Below are 15,928 nucleotides of genomic sequence, written 5' to 3' on the forward strand. Positions count from 1 at the left end.
CTTTGAACAGGTTCCTGGTCATTGTGGAATCAGTGGCAATGATTCCGCAGATAACGCTGCTCGCACATCACACCAAGAAGAGCTCAGCGTTCCAATTCCACTTTCGAAGACAGACGTCGCAAGGCAGCTTCGACATCTGGCACGCAGTCTCTCACTGACAGAGTGGAACTCGCCAAACTTACGACTTACACGACTGGATCAATTAAACCCCACACTGCAACTCCGACCTCCATTCGGACTTCCTCGACGTGAAGCTTCGCTTCTCTGTCGCCTTTGGTTAGGAGTTGCCTTCACAAAGGCATACTCTACATTAATTGGAGTGACCGACATTGCAGCATGCGAGGTCTGCAGCACCGACGAAACTATCGACCACCTGCTGTGCCACTGTCCACGATATGCCCCAGAAAGACAAGAACTTGCTAACGCGCTAAAAAAAAACTGGACAATCGGACGCTTTCCGTGCAGGTGCTGCTGGAACACCGCCCCCATCGCTCGTCGGTCCATAAAGCAGTGAAGGCACTTTTGTGCTTTTTGAGGACGACGGGCTTGTGTCACCGTCTGTGACTATTAGTGCAACTGACACACGCGTCAGCGAACTAACCGCTAATCCCCCTTCTTTCCTTCCCTCCTCTCTCTCTCTCCCTGCCATCTTTGTGGTCCCCTTTCCCATTCCCCCGGTGTAGGGTAGCCAACTGGACGTTATTCTGGTTAACCTCCGTGCCTTCTGCCTTTCTCTTTCCTCCTCCTCCTCCCCTTCATTTCACCAGCCACAGCCCGGGCATACCAAAGAAGGCCGATCACGCAGGAATAAATTTAAAACACAGAATGCACATCTATACTGATGAGTTGGTCTCGTCCACCAGCTCAACAGTTGTCTTTGTCCTTCCGGCTATGCTTCGTTCGTTCTTCTTCTTCGTTCTGAGGTTTTACGAGCCAAAACCAGTTCTGATTATGGGCACGCCGTAGTGGAGGGCTCCGGATTAATTTTGACTACCTGAGGTTCTTTAACGTGCACTACAACGCAAGCACACGAGCGTTTTTGCATTTTCGCCTCCATCGAAATGCGGCCGCCGCGGCCGGGATTCGATCCCGCGATCTCGTGCTCAGCAGCGCAACGCCTTAGCTGACTGAGCCACCGCGGCGGGTAATCCGGCTATGCTGGTCACAATGAAATTTAAATTGCCGCATATAACAACATCTATGGTGACAGAGCTTGGTGCCCTGCGCGCTGCTATACAACACGTCCTACGAGAGCGACTGCACAAATGGGTCATAATTTGCTACTCAAAGGTAGTCCTTCCGAGTTTGCAGTTCGCCCTACGCCACAGGGCTCACAAGCAATTTGTACAAGAGATAATAAATGGTCACCATCAAGCTGGTAATAAAGGCCACGACATAATATTTCAGTGGCTACTAGGACGTACCGGTATTAGTGGTTGACTCCGCCGACGACGCGGCCCTGTCCGCCCATGAAGGAACCCGAGCAGTTAAGATCCCACTATCAAGAACCAACGCTGCAGGAAACTATTTCTTTGGCTCGGATTATCACGCACACTTATTGGTCCTCTCCTAATTCCCCGAAGTGTCGCCTACATAAACTTGATCCTTCGTTAAAGCTGCAATTGTCATAATGAATTTCCCGCTCCAGTGCAACGCTGCTATGCCACCTCTTGATCGGGGTTGCATTCTCGAAAGCATACGAGGTGTGTTCAAAAAGAAACCGAACTTTTGAAATAGTGCGCCAACCGGCAGAGGGAGCGCGCTGCGGCTACTGAGAGCATGTAGCGGCTGGTTTACTGTCATTTGCCGCGTTTCGCTCTGACCGTTAGTTGGCGAGCTACAGTCGCTGAAGTGAGCACATGAACAAGCTGTTCTTCGGATTGGTGCCAAAGTGGCAATGAAGGAATTGGAAGAACAGTGTGTGTGTGAAGTTCTGCTACAAACTTGGTAAAACTTCCGCACAGACATTTCAGTTGCTTAGCCAAGCATACGGGGAGGACTGTATGAGTCGCACGCAGTGCTATGATTGGTTCAAGCGTTTTGACGACGGAAGAATATCGGCCCAAGCCTGGACGACCTTCCACATCCACAGATGATAACTACGTCTAAAGAGTTCAAACTGTGATTCGTGGAAATCGTCGTTTGACTGTTCGAGAAGTCGCTGCCGAAGTGGGTATCAGTGTAGGATCATGTCATGAAATTTTGAGTGACAAACTTGGGATGCGTCGTGTCAGTGCAAAATTCGTGCCGCGTTTGTTGACTGACGAACAGAAACAAACCCGTGTTGAAATCAGCCAGAAACTGCTCGCCGCTGCCAATGACGATGAAAACTCTCTTAAGAACATCATAACAGGCGATGAGGCATGGGTTTATGACTATGATGTTGAAACGAAAGTGCAGTCATCGCAGTGGGTGGCCAAAGGTTCTCCTTGTCCAAAAAAAAAAAAAAAGCACGCATGAGTCGGTCAAAAATGTGATGTTGGTTGTGTTTTTTGACTGCAAAGGCATTGTCCACCAGGAATTTGTGCCACATGGTCAGAGGGTAAACAAAAAAGTTTACCAGGGAATCCTGGCACGTTTGAGAGATTCTGTGCGTAGTAAGAAGCCTGTGGCAAAATCAGGCTTGGATGTTGCATCATGACAATGCCCGGCTCACGCGTCGCTCCTTCAACTATGTGCGCGACTAGTGCTCTCTCTTTCCTTCTTTCTATCTTGTCATCCGGATACTCTTCCCCCAGTGCAGGGTAGCAAACCGGGCGTGCGTCTGGTTAGCCGCCCCACCATTTCTTGTTTCTTCCTCTTTTCTGTGCGCCTTTATATATATATATATATATATATATATATATATATATATATATATATATATATATATATATATATATATATATATATATATGTTGCGAATCCCATGCACCCAACGCTCAAATGTACAATTATTTTTTTTTCCTTTCACTAGTTCGCTCACCCCCCTTTTGTTTTCCCGGTACTGTGGCCATCTGTATAGTATTTCTTCGTATAACCCAAACTTTTCGGCTTCTTTGTGATCCCTAGAAGCCTGTTTACGCTTTTCTACAACTTGTTTAATTTTCTTGTTCCACTACCTTCATGGTTTCCTATTTCCACGCCAATGGCTTTTGAGTCCTGTTTGCCTAATCTCCCGCTGCGTGCTAGCTCTCTGAACCATCTCAACGACGTAACCACGCGTAGTGCGTCATAGCCACATTGGGGTGCACACGAAACTCCAATCGTAGCTTCCAAACTAGAAACAAACGTTATCGAAAGACTGTTGTAAGTCATATAATTGGCATTTTGGAAGCGTCTATCAACCTAGCTTAAACGAAGATTTCTCTTTTGCGGCACGAGAAAGCTTGACCGCCAGCCACGGCGCAAAGCGATAACTCAGAAATCCACTATAGCCAATGCTGTATCTAACTTCCATGTTTAGTCGCCGGCTTGGCGGTACAATAATTCCAAGTCGAGTTTGCGGCGAGTTGTAACATTATGGAGTTCGACCATAGGAAGGAACAGGCCCTCTATACAAGCGCCATGAAAGGGCACGAGAGTGCCGTGGGACGTCCCAGGAAGCGAACACAGGTAAAGCATCGCGTAAATCGATATGATTTGGCCTGCAACATATACTTCGCAGGAACCGCCTAAGGAAACTCCAGTGAAGTCGCGAATCAGGGAAATCTTTTAAGAAACTTCCACGAACAAAATAAAATTTGTGGGCCATGTCTAAAATCGATTGTAGTCTGTGTCAACAAAATAATTAAATGCAATTGTGAAGTAAGGAGATGAATAGCAAATGAAGTGGAGAGAAGAGAGAAGGTAGCAGAAAACAAGATTTCAGTGGACGTTCCGCTGCAGTGATTTCTTTCGAAAAGCTTTAGGGATTCGATGCAAGGTTGCTCACGTGCTCGATTCCTCTAGCGCTGAATAAGTAATTCGAAAATCAATGGACGGCGCGCAGCCAGCTGAAGGTCATAGAAGGGCGAAGCTTTTTGCCTCTTGCAGGAAGCACTCAACGATCCAAAAAAGGAATAGAACTGTGCCCACTGGATTGATCGTGCAAGAAACGACAGCATCGATACGCCGCATTTGCCCACAGATTCGAAGCAGCTGATCTTCTAGTACATTCTTTTCCGGCAAAAGCGTGTTTTCGCATGGCGTCGTGCAAGTTATTTGTATTTTTGATCATCCCCATTTCTTAGATGCACACACCACTGAAAGAAAATGCGAATTATGGTGTCAACATAAAAGAGTTCTGAAACGCCGCTTTCGTGCACGACAATAGTCAAGCTCGGGTCACGCCACGCCAGGCGCTGCATGGTTCCTGTACTACATCTTTTGTTGTTCTTGAAAGGAAGGTGGGTGCATTGGTAATATATAGATAGCTAAGCATTTTTGAATAAATCAGGGGTGCTATAACGTAAAATGATTCCAAACTGTTTTGATTCCAAACTCCTGACGTCAAATTTACGTAACCACCGACAAAAGCATCGGGCGCTGACCCGCAGCGTTGTCTGAACAACCCAATCAAACGCTCTCCTCGTTTGGTCACCTTTGTTCGCTTTCAAAACCAATAATAATGTCTACACTCAGCGGTTTTTCCTATCTAATTGGCTGGCAAGAGGCGAGAAGCACGCTCTAGTGGAGAGGGTTTCGATGGGGCCGAGACAGCACAGTGAAAATAGATAACCGCATGAAGAGGGTGGTGCCGGCTTCTTTGATTGGTCCACTTCGCCTTACTTAGCTTGTGGTGGCTGGTAGAAAATCGCGGCAGCGAGCAACGGAAGGATAAGAATGACGTTAAAACGGATCCTCAGCAAGAAAGAGTTGGCAGAGCGATGTCGTATGCATGCCGAAAGGGCTCGATAACGTTGTACTGCCACGCAAAAAGGTTTATCATGCGCAAATAAAAACATGCTCACCGGCAGGTGCGAGTAGCGAGGGCATGAGCGATCGGCGGGCAGCCATCTTCTATTCCTTTCGGAACGGGGCAGTCTGTGGTTATTCAGAAAAAAATTCAGTTTTGTTCGGCATATTAATGCATTTTTTTCGCGTACACGTCACTTTGACGTGGTGAGTTTTCGCGGTTTTGTGAGGTCGCGTGACAGACAGGCGAAGTTGGAAGTGGCCCGAAAATGTTTTCACCAATCGTGGAGGCTGCTTGCAGAAATTGGAATCAAAACAGTTTGGAATCATTTTACGTTATAGCGCCCCAGATTAAGTCCGAAATATACTCACCGGTAAAAGTTATGCGCATTTCAATTTGGCCAAAGAACATCGAATTTAGGATCCCCGGTGTAGCATGACCTGCCTCTCTTTAAAGCGAAGCTTCCGTTGCCTAACTTACCGGGTTTGGCGTGGCAGCTGTCTGCTGCTGGGTCGGTCGGTATATCGACGGATGTATTTGCGGATATATATGAAAGCTTCATCTTCGCCGAATTCAAGAACCAACAAACGGGCTTACATAGACCCTGTATGCTAACCGACAAAGTAGTGTCAGTAAGCACACCTCTTTTCTGTGGTCAAAAAAAAAAAAAAAAAATAAGAGGTGAAAGAGAGAGAGAGAGAGAAAACAAAAAGAGGGAAGGCAGGGAGGTCAACCAGACGAGCGGCCGGTTTGCTATCCTACACTGGAGGTAAGAGAAAGGGAGAATAGAAAGCGCATTAAAAAAATAGGGGAATTGAATTTAAAAAAATAAATTCCCCCATAAAACGTGCGTTTGTAATGTTGGGTCGTAGGTATCCATAAAGCACATCGATCTGTTAATGAAATAGCGCATTATTTTCAACGAACTCTTTCATTTACTTGATTTTCTTTGACGTAGCCATTGAGTATGTGCCACAGCAGATGCGTGCCCATTCTTGGCCAGTCCTCTAGGGTGGGCATCTGCCACCGTGACTTAGGTGCAGAATCCTTAAATGTAGCTAGTAATGTTTCGTCCTTGCCTGTGCACACACCTGCAGTCATCACGCCTTCTACGCCGAGCCAGTGGTCCCAGTTGTCTAATAGCTTGCGCCACTAGGCATGTACTCGTGGTCGTGATGCTGTCATGGTCATTGCATCGTCGTCATTCATGCTTTGTCATCCGACTCTCGCCATGCGGTGGTCGTCATGCATTATTTCGGTCTACATGGCCATCTTAGAATGCAAAAACGCAGAACTGTAGACTTTTATGACGATTCCCTTCAACTTTCAAATATAAAGATGTGTCATAAGATTTTTAATTAAGAAGTTAATTAATGTAATTATTTATTGAGAGAATAAATTGCTACGGCGTTTTTTTTTCTGCAATTGATCCACATGGGCAGAAAATTTCGTCTGTAGTGACGTAATTCGCGCGTGCCCGCACACGAACATACGCGCACACACTGAATACCTCCAGAACATGCTGATAGGTGATGGTGGTAAAAACTTTAATTCGTCAACAGAAAATAATTTATGAGATTATAAATTTTGAAAGTTGTGGGCAACCACAGGAAGTGCTGGCATTCCCTTCATTCTTGCGTCGAAAGTTAGATCACATGACACTGCTTCGCAACATCGAGCGCATGCATGAATGGGCTGTCCTATAGCGCGATTTAGGTATTTAATTTATTTTTCATCGTCCACAAATGTTGCCCATCACCGATAACTGGTCATCCTGACTGCCATACTAGCACAAAAAAAGAGTTGGAAGGAGACTCGACCTATATAGTTGACGTCGATGAAACACAACAGAGTTTTGAATAGGGTATACCCAATTGGAGTATACGCCAACTCCATTGTAGTACCCTCCCGTTCTTTTGTGGTCTCCATGGGCTTTCCTTCCTTCCATCTTTTTCTCTCTCTTTTTTTTTTTTGCACCCTGTGCTTTGCGCCCTGCAACGCTTGGGCACCCTAATATAAAGCTATGTCTTCTTGAGCGAGTCGGAGGTAAGAATGCGGTGGAGCCAGTACGCACGGCACTCTATCGAGGAGCGTCGAACTGCTTGTTTTTTTTTTTTTTTTTTTTTTTTTTTTTTTTTTTTTTTTTCTCCACTATCCACTATCTTCGGGTTCGGCCCAAATATCTAGACTGCACATATCCGCGGGGACGGCCCACATTTTTAGATCGTAGTATCTTCGGAATTAACGCCTTTTTTTTTCTTTTTTTAGCACTATCTTCGCGATTAGCCCAGGGAAAAGGCTAGAAACCAGGATACCCGATACAGAAAAGTTGGGGTAATTCGCTAACAAAAACGCTGTCTTTAAATATTGTTAATTGGAAAACTTCTAGGCTCTTATTTTTTGTACCAAGCTTTGTACCTGCTTAATTTGTTGGTGGGCCCCATCGCAAAATATGCAGCCACGGCAGGGACACGCTCGCTTGGATGAAATGTTCGCTTATAATGCAGCGCCACGCCTGGTTCTCCAGAAAAATTAAGCCGGTGAAAGTTTTATTTGTTTATTTTTTGGGGTCATCCGGATTGTTTTACGTAACACATCTGTCTTCGGAATTTTGCTAACAGTATGTTAAATGCACAGTAAATTAGAAGAAAAACACAAATATCAAATCCAATCAAATCAACTTTTTTTTTTGCATCAAGAGTTACAGATATATAGGATAATGGCTAAAAGCTCGAAGATTCGGCTTGACGGGGCCATGTACCCCGTAAGGTACAAATAGTAGTCACATAAAGCAGAAACGTAAATATATCCCCTGTAGGTAATTCAGAAAAAGGTACATTGCACAGAATGTGTCAGCAATTAGGCATAATTGGCAGTGTAAAAAAATGGAAAAAAATATAAGCAGCAGTAAGGACACTCAGCAATGCCATTAACGAACGCTTAATTCCGAAAACCAAGCGAGTGGTATAAAAAAGAGAGAGGAAGAGAAAGAAGATAAAAAATGCAGTAGAGACGTTAGGACATACAAATTTTTCCTAAAAAGAAAAATGGGCTCCGGGGATAGATATGAAAAATCGCAAACTTTTGGGTTCATGCACATTTACTACAGCGAAGCTGTTTACCTCTAGCCCCCTATGCATCTCCCGCATACGTTCCCGGGGGGGCACCCTTGCCGGCTTACGTCCGTATCACGGCGCGTGGACAGGAATGCGTGGGCCGATCATGGAGATAGTGCGATGCCGGGCCGACCCGCGGCGGAGGTGAAGCAGGCTTCAAGCACTCCATATATATATATATATATATATATATATATATATATATATATATATATACAGGGTGTTTCATTTTAGCTGCACCACATTTTTTAAAAATTGCCTGTGGCAGATAGCACAATACTATTCCTCGATCTAAACTACCCGATGAGGCGGCCATTACTTCCACGAGAAATCAAAACGCCTAATTGATAATTAACATAATTACGCTAATTACCTTTTGAATTCATTATTTTATGGCACATCTTTTAATCTACGAATTATAGCCGCTGAGTTCGCAAGGCGTATCCACTTGGAACGAATTCTCGGGACTGAACCAGTTTTCGAGATGCTAATTTTCAAAGTGTCCGACGAAATGCATGGGCGTTCCAGTTAACTTTTTGAGGAAAACGCTGCTGTATGCATTGAAGCACAAAGTTAACTGGAATGCCCATGCATTTCGTCAGACACTTTAAAAATTAGCATCTCGAAACTGCTTCAGTCCTGAGAATTCGTTTCAAGTGGATACGCCCTGCGAACTCGGCGGCTATAATTCGTAGATAGAAAGATGTGCCGTAAAATAAATTATTAAAATTTTAATTAGCATAATTATGTAAATTATTCAATTAGGCGTTTTGACTTCTCGTGTAAGTAATGGCAGCCTCATCGAATAGTTTAGATGAAGGATTATAATTGTGCTATCTACCACAGGCAATCTTTAAAATTTTGGTGCAGCTAAAATGAAACACCCTGTATAAGAAAGTGCACTTAGTGTAGCAAATTGGCCTTCATGCGCTTTATTTGTTTAAATCCTTTTTGACGAATTAAGAGAGGGGGAAAGAGTCTGGCGACGGCGCTTGTGCACGTGGCCTGCGCTCCTGTGGTTATAGCGTCCTGCGCGTAGGAGGTGCCGGCGCGTCTGCAGCAGCGGTTGCGGCAGATACATGGCAGGTGCGGTGATCGCGACGGCGCTTGTGTCGGCGTAGTGTGGTGCCGTATGAAAAAAAATGTATAATTTCATAATGTATGCAGTTCATGTATGCAGTTCATGTATGCAGCCTATGTATGCAGCCTGAACAGCTTCGCTGGTAATCCGTCCCCATAATATGAATGTTGCGGCGCAACGAATTTTTGTTCTTACAGGCAGCATGACGCATATTGGTGCCGAAACCCGGGAATAGGGACGCCAAAGATGGATATCGACAGAATCAAGCGCAGGCCGTTGTGCGAACATCTACAACCAAGTTGCTCAATGAAGTATCCACCATGGACGGCAGCGCATCAATCGCTGAGCTGGAAGAAAAGATCTAGCTCTTCCAGTGAGTTGTTACGATTCCCTTAGAGCGGCGATGCCCGGACCACGTGTATAGTGAATTCCGATTCACGTTGAGCGACCATGATCGGACCACGTGCAACCGCATGGTGATCGTCGTGCCTAACGATCTCGCTCGTCAACATGAATAGACGTGTCAGTCGCGAGGGTCAGAGACAAAACCTGTCGTCCAGCCCTCAACCTTGCTCCCCCGCTGAGGACGTTCACCTGGCTCCGGTCGCCTACCATTCTGATAACCTTTGGATTGCCCTAGCCTGCAGTAGGGGAGAAGAGAGGGAGAAAGTGCCAGGATGGTGGAGGGTATAAGAAAGCCATCCAGCAGCCACGTGGAGAACACTTTTGCTTTGCCCTATAGCATGCTGGTGCATGCACGCTGAACTTTTCTTGTACGTTTTTCTTGGAGCACAACGCTCACCCGTAACCATGCATTAAACTTCGGTCACTTGTTTTTATGTCGTCTCGTCTTCCCTGCCAGACCATCTCCGATGGTCAACCTGGTTCGAGCTCCAAGCAGACGCTGTTGAAGGTACCCCCGAACCTCGGCCCGTAACAGAGTCCTCTTTAAGGGAAAAAAGATTGATCTTTTCTTCCAGCTCACCGATTGATGCGCTGCCGTCCATGGTGGATACTTCGTTGAGCAGCTTGGTTGTAGATAAAAAATTTTATTGCCGTAAATGTTTTTGGAATAATTGATAAAGCACCGTTTTTATTTTAGGCGACATTTGCTTTATGAGTGTCGTTTAATTTTTTTTTTTGTACACAGGATGAAAAAAGTGAAAAATTTACAATGTTTGGGATTTTTCCAAAAGTTTTCCGCCGTGTATTAAGTCAATTTGGTTATTTGTTTACCGTAATTTAAAATGCAAATAAGCGGCCAAAGATTTCTTTGTTCGAGAAGAAAGGAAAGTGCATAAAAATAATGCTTAGAACCGCAAAAAAAAAAATTGTGTAGTTCCTTGTGTTTTGCTGCAAATTACATATAGTGAGGTGGTGCAAGTAAAAAAAACTATATAACTTCGCGCATTAGTTAGCCAACAGAATCATCATTTATTTCTGGGGGTTTCATCGAAACACTTGTTGTTTTCGGCAAGGCGATAATTTTTGAAGATGAGCACTCGCGCATCTACCCGGCGTCTTTCTGGAATGATTCTTGATCGCATGGCACGCAGCACTGCTGCAACAGAGGCGACCAATGCCAATATTTTTTAGGGGTATGTCGGGTGAGCTTGACTGCTTCAAGGCGCACTCTTGTAAGGGTCAACATAGGATTGTGGTTCGGTGTGCGCACTCGGGTTTAACGACTTGAGTATCGCTGGACAACCGGAGCTTCGGAGATGAAAATCCGCTACGCGTCGCTCTTTTGCAGTAGCGATTAGGGTGCCTCGATGCCAGCGCCGCCGCTTTCAGGGTGGAGACACCTTTTGACCTAGTCCGTGCTACCGTATCTTCCGAGGGGCGCCATGTTGGTTCGAAAGTGTCTGGCGTCGCGTTGTCAGAAATGCAGTGGCTAGCGTAGGGACGGTGCTGTAAACGCGTTGAAACGCGACCACTGTCATCCGACAGACCGCACCAAGATATGCGAGGTGAGTTGTTGACTTGTCGTAGCGTATGACAAGGCATTTTTGCTCGTTTGCCGTGACCAGCAGCCACTGTTTTTAAGTTTCCACGTGGTTCGGCGGCGCAAAGGGCTGAGACGTGGCCTCTGCTGTGCGTCAGCACGACTGATTTGAACACAAAGGACAAAGAAAGAGCTAGAGTTATTGCGGATGAAGCCGTGTGGTTGCTGTTGAACGTTTATACACGAATTAAATACTTGTCTCGCTATAGCAGCATGCCATAATGATTGTGTGAACCTGTTGTTTTTATGGACGCTATTATTAGCGTCATAACGATGCATTTACTCTCTAAAAAAACACCGCCCAAGCACTTCGTACAGATGGTTAACCAGCGAAGCTGAAACCTGCGGCCTCGGTGTTTAGCAGTGGGTTAATCCCGACGCTGTATTGAAGCGTTTCTCACTTATTGGTTAGATGTTTGTGTTTCTAGTGAAACGCAAGCGCCATTGGCGGGCGAATGCTGCTAACCACGACGCCGACCTAACTCGACATATCGAACGCATGCGAGAACGGCGAGCCGAGGAGGCGGCGTTGCCGGCAGAGCAGCGTCAACGTGGCAATGGCGGGAACGCGTTCGCCTGGGCCAACGCCCGCTTTCGGCGGAAGTTTCTCGAGCGGCACTTTGGCTTCGGCTGCGACCAAACGTCCACGTTGAAATCGCGAAGTGGAACGCAAGCGCCAATGCCGGGCGGATGCTGCTAACCACGACGCCGAGCTAACTCTTGATATCAAACGCATGCGACAACGGCGAGCCGAGGAGACGGCGTTGCGGGCAGAGCAGCGTCAACGTGGCAATGGCGGGAACGCGTTCGCTAACGACGTCACTAACGGCGCTGCCAATGGCGCGCGCGCTTGGGTGCGACGTAGAGAACGACGTACCTGACGGCGCAGCCAATGGAGACGTTTAGCGAAACATGGGATGAATGGTTTTTCGTTTCGCCTAGCCGTACACAGCTTTCTCTGTAAAAATCAAAAAGAACGGACGCGTGGGAACGAGAAGTTGTCATCACTGCTCAATGTTCTGACTGTAGTTTTAAAATGCTGTTTAATGCCCCACTTGATTTCAGTTCCCTTTCGAGGACAACAAGTTCGAGGCAAATCGTCAGGACGGGCGCCGGTTGTTAAAGTTTACGTGTTGTGTTGTTTTGAAGCTATTAGTAAACACGTCGGTGTGCGACCGATTTCGTGAATAGCAATGTTTTGCTGGTGTAATTGCTTGAGCTGCTGCAAATCGGAAAGAGTAGATATGGCAGTTTTTGTTTATGATTAGCAATGTGTTTTCTGTTTTCTTGTAATTATGTATTTGTGTATACCACAGCATATTGTTTATACAGTTCCACTTGTTCCCTCTTCCTAACTCATTTCAGTTTTATTTTTATCCATGTCAATTCAGTATTGTCAACTGAGACCAATTCAGTGCGACCCGGTTGGTTCAATGAAACCATATATTATATATGTTCTTCAACGTACGCGTACGCTGACTTTCTCACTTTCTGCTACAAATACCAAGATCTAGTTTAGAGCTTCATAAACAGAAAATTAGCAGCATGAGACCTAGAATAATGTGCCTCAGCTATCTACCAAATACTACTTAGAAGCGTTGGGCAGATAATTACCAAAACGAAATCTAGGGTCTGCAACTTTTTCTGCATGTATGTAGGCGGATAGTGCTCTTGGTTGTGTGTGAAGCAGAATCACTCAAAAAAGAATTGCTGTGGAGAAGAATCAGGGAGTGTTTACAGGACAATTTATGCAAAGGAGGAAAGTAAAAGTAGGAGGTAAGAACAGAGAATAGTAACAGCTTTTCAATGCACAGACGAATCAATTGAAGCTAAGTTGAAGCAGTAATTTCGGCGAGTTGGTTTATAGTTGCAGAGGGGGAAAAAACGCTCAAAAAAGGATGAAGGGAAAGCTGACTGATGACATGTGGTGCTCATGAACATCTAAAGCTGATAAAATTACAAAATAAAATGAAAAACAAAAGCTGTAGCGCTGTGCGTTGTCAGCAGTCCTCCTTTAATCCTGTCATGAGCGTTTCTTTTTCTTATTTTTTTATTTTTATTTTTGTACCGTGAGTGCCGTGAAAGTGATGAAGAGACATCGACAGCAGCTCAGGCAATGTTCTGCCATTGGAGAGAATGTGCCAGATTGTCAAGACTAGCTTTACGTTAACGCAGCATCGTAAGTACTGGTGCTACGCAAGATTGAATAGCTTTGGATTTTGAACTACCGAACAGCGTAGCTTATAGGTCACGTTAAATAAAGCCTCACCTATTTGGTACTGACAATATATGCGCAAGCCCTACCGTCAAGAGGGATTAACTGGGCCCAATCTCCGCGCATTTTACCGAAAGCGCTCAATCGCTGCACGCCGGGCAGTGCCAGCGAACGAGAACGTTCGAACCAAGATGGCGCCCACAAAAAGCTGTGTCTCCACCCTGTAGCGGAGGCGGACATCGAGGCACGAGGCGGACATCGAGGCACGAGGCGGACATCGAGGCACCCTAGTAGCGATGCAGATTTTCTTACGTGCAGAGCTTACGCGGGTGCATGGGCTACGCTGCGCGGAGTCAACCAGCGCCTCCTAGAACTTGTTCTAGGTGGCTTTGAGTTAACAGTCTTATCTAGTCAGTAATCATTTTTTCAGAGATGTGCAATAGTAGTGCATACTGAGGAACAAGGAGCGATGCGGCGGTGTTTCGGCGACTCTACTCTGCACAGTGAGCCAGTCGTAGAGAAAATAAAGCAATACCACGGCAACTATATGAGTTTTCGGTTGTGATATCGGCGCAGCGAGGAAGTGGAATAACCAAAGCAAGGACGGTGTGTGTACATATTCTTGATGCAGGGAGGTATGTTGTATCCAAGTGTGTTCCTCCGAGGAGCAGGGTCGAGATTCATTACGTGTCGGGGCACAGAAGCTGATTATTTACGGATGAAAAACATGAAAATGATTTAAAGAAATGTTGAAAAGAAAAGTCCCGGTGATGTTCTAATTCACCGAGATACAGAGAAGGCTGACTTCTAAAATTGTGCCATGTGTCCTGGCTCATCTCTATACAGTTGTTTGGACTTTCCCAGAGTACAAAATTATTTCACAAAAGAGCGCGTGAGCTGAGATTGGCAAATTTGTGCAGCATTCCTTAATAATTACACCACGCATCTGCTTTTTCGAACTGAAGCAAGCACACCATTATATAATTTCGTTTTTGCTTTCACTATGGTGGCATAGAAGCAAGCAGGCCTTAGGGGTTAGAGAAAAAAACTTGCTCGCAGCTGTTCCTTAACTAGAAAAGGCTCACTACTAACATAGACTACTTTTGTGCGAGGGCCTCGTCAAACTTGCTTTGACTTTCTCATCCCATTAACGAAATGCTCCATTACTTGCAGCCCTTGGCTCTCCATTTAGAAGGCTTCATTTTGTCGTTTACCACTGATGGGATCTGTAGTTGCACTGCCAGAACTGATTAACTTCTGATCGAGAGTTTGAAGATGATGCTTCAAACAACTCATTTGCTTCGCTACAGATGATGACACGCGTCATTTTTTTTAGGTCTTACAATTCGCAAAACCAAGTACATGAATGTCAGAACTAAATCGACTTATACTGCCCCTTTGTCACAGATAATGTAAATTCATCTAGATGGTTGACTTCCATCTCACTACAACAAACCTGCAGCATGAAGTGGATGACGTAGCAGGACGCACTATTAACCCTTTTCGCGGCGATCCCGTGGGCGCTGCCGTGTTTGATCACATGGTGACGCGTCCATTGCTTGCCTCAACTGCCTCCGTTGCCTCCGTGTTTACGATGGGTATGACGCCGGTGTAGCTTAGCAAACCTCTGTTTCGGGAGATATCGTAGACGGTGACTGGGTGGACGACACGACGCTTCGGCCACAGCTTCAGAGGACTTGTAAAAGTGCTTTCGAAACTCATTAAGCTTAGTCCAAACGGCGCGAGCAGCGTATGTGGTGCTTGCTCTAAAAGCGGGGCTAAATGTGTATTCGAAGCTATCCAAACCTTGCGCTCATGAATTGAATCATGATTATAGTGTTTTGGTCTTCGTTCTTTATTTGGGGCGGGGGGGGGGGGGGGGGGGGGGGCAAATATTATGACGCCGCGGTTTGTCACGTTTCTGACTCAGTAAGGTTCCTCGGTGTGGTCACTGGTGCATCGTCACTGGCACACCTCCTTGCAACTGCGCACGTTCTCTGCGCACACTTCCAGCGCCTATAAAAAGCCTCTTTTCCAATAAACGTTGTTCACTGTTATAGGCTCGTGTCTGCACGCTTCAGTGGCGACGAGGGTCGTCGCTCTGCGCCCATGGCTGCGCACGGGGGACCACCAGCTTTTGATAAGGAGGCGGACAACTAGGAGGCTTACAGGCTGCGTTTGGAAGCACACTTCGAGGTTCACGACGTCAGATTCCGATCCTGGCGAGAACATGTTACGCAGGTCCACCAGAAACCGCCGCCAGCCAGATCGTTACCAGCCTTGAGGGGGAAGGCTGATGCATCGTCACTGGCACACCTCCTTGCCACTGCGCACGTTCTCTGCGCACACTTCCAGCTCCTATAAAAAGCCTATTCCAATAAACGTTGTTCACTGTTGTACGCTCGTGTCTGCACGCTTCAGTCACGATCCGATTATTTTCTGCCTAATCGCTCGTGAGTGTGCTCAGTTCGTGTTAGATGTGTTCTTGCTGCGCACAAGGCTTGAAACGTAGCTGTTCTGCACATTGTAGTACCTTGTAGCAAAGACGTATTATCACTAGTAACTCGCTTACTTTTGTGGACTGTGACGAAACATTCAGCTTTGACCATTCGTGCGCTATCGGTGTAGTACTGGT

Source organism: Dermacentor silvarum, chromosome 1, assembly GCF_013339745.2.
Source record: "Dermacentor silvarum isolate Dsil-2018 chromosome 1, BIME_Dsil_1.4, whole genome shotgun sequence".
In the NCBI taxonomy this organism is placed as follows: Eukaryota; Metazoa; Arthropoda; class Arachnida; order Ixodida; family Ixodidae; genus Dermacentor; species Dermacentor silvarum.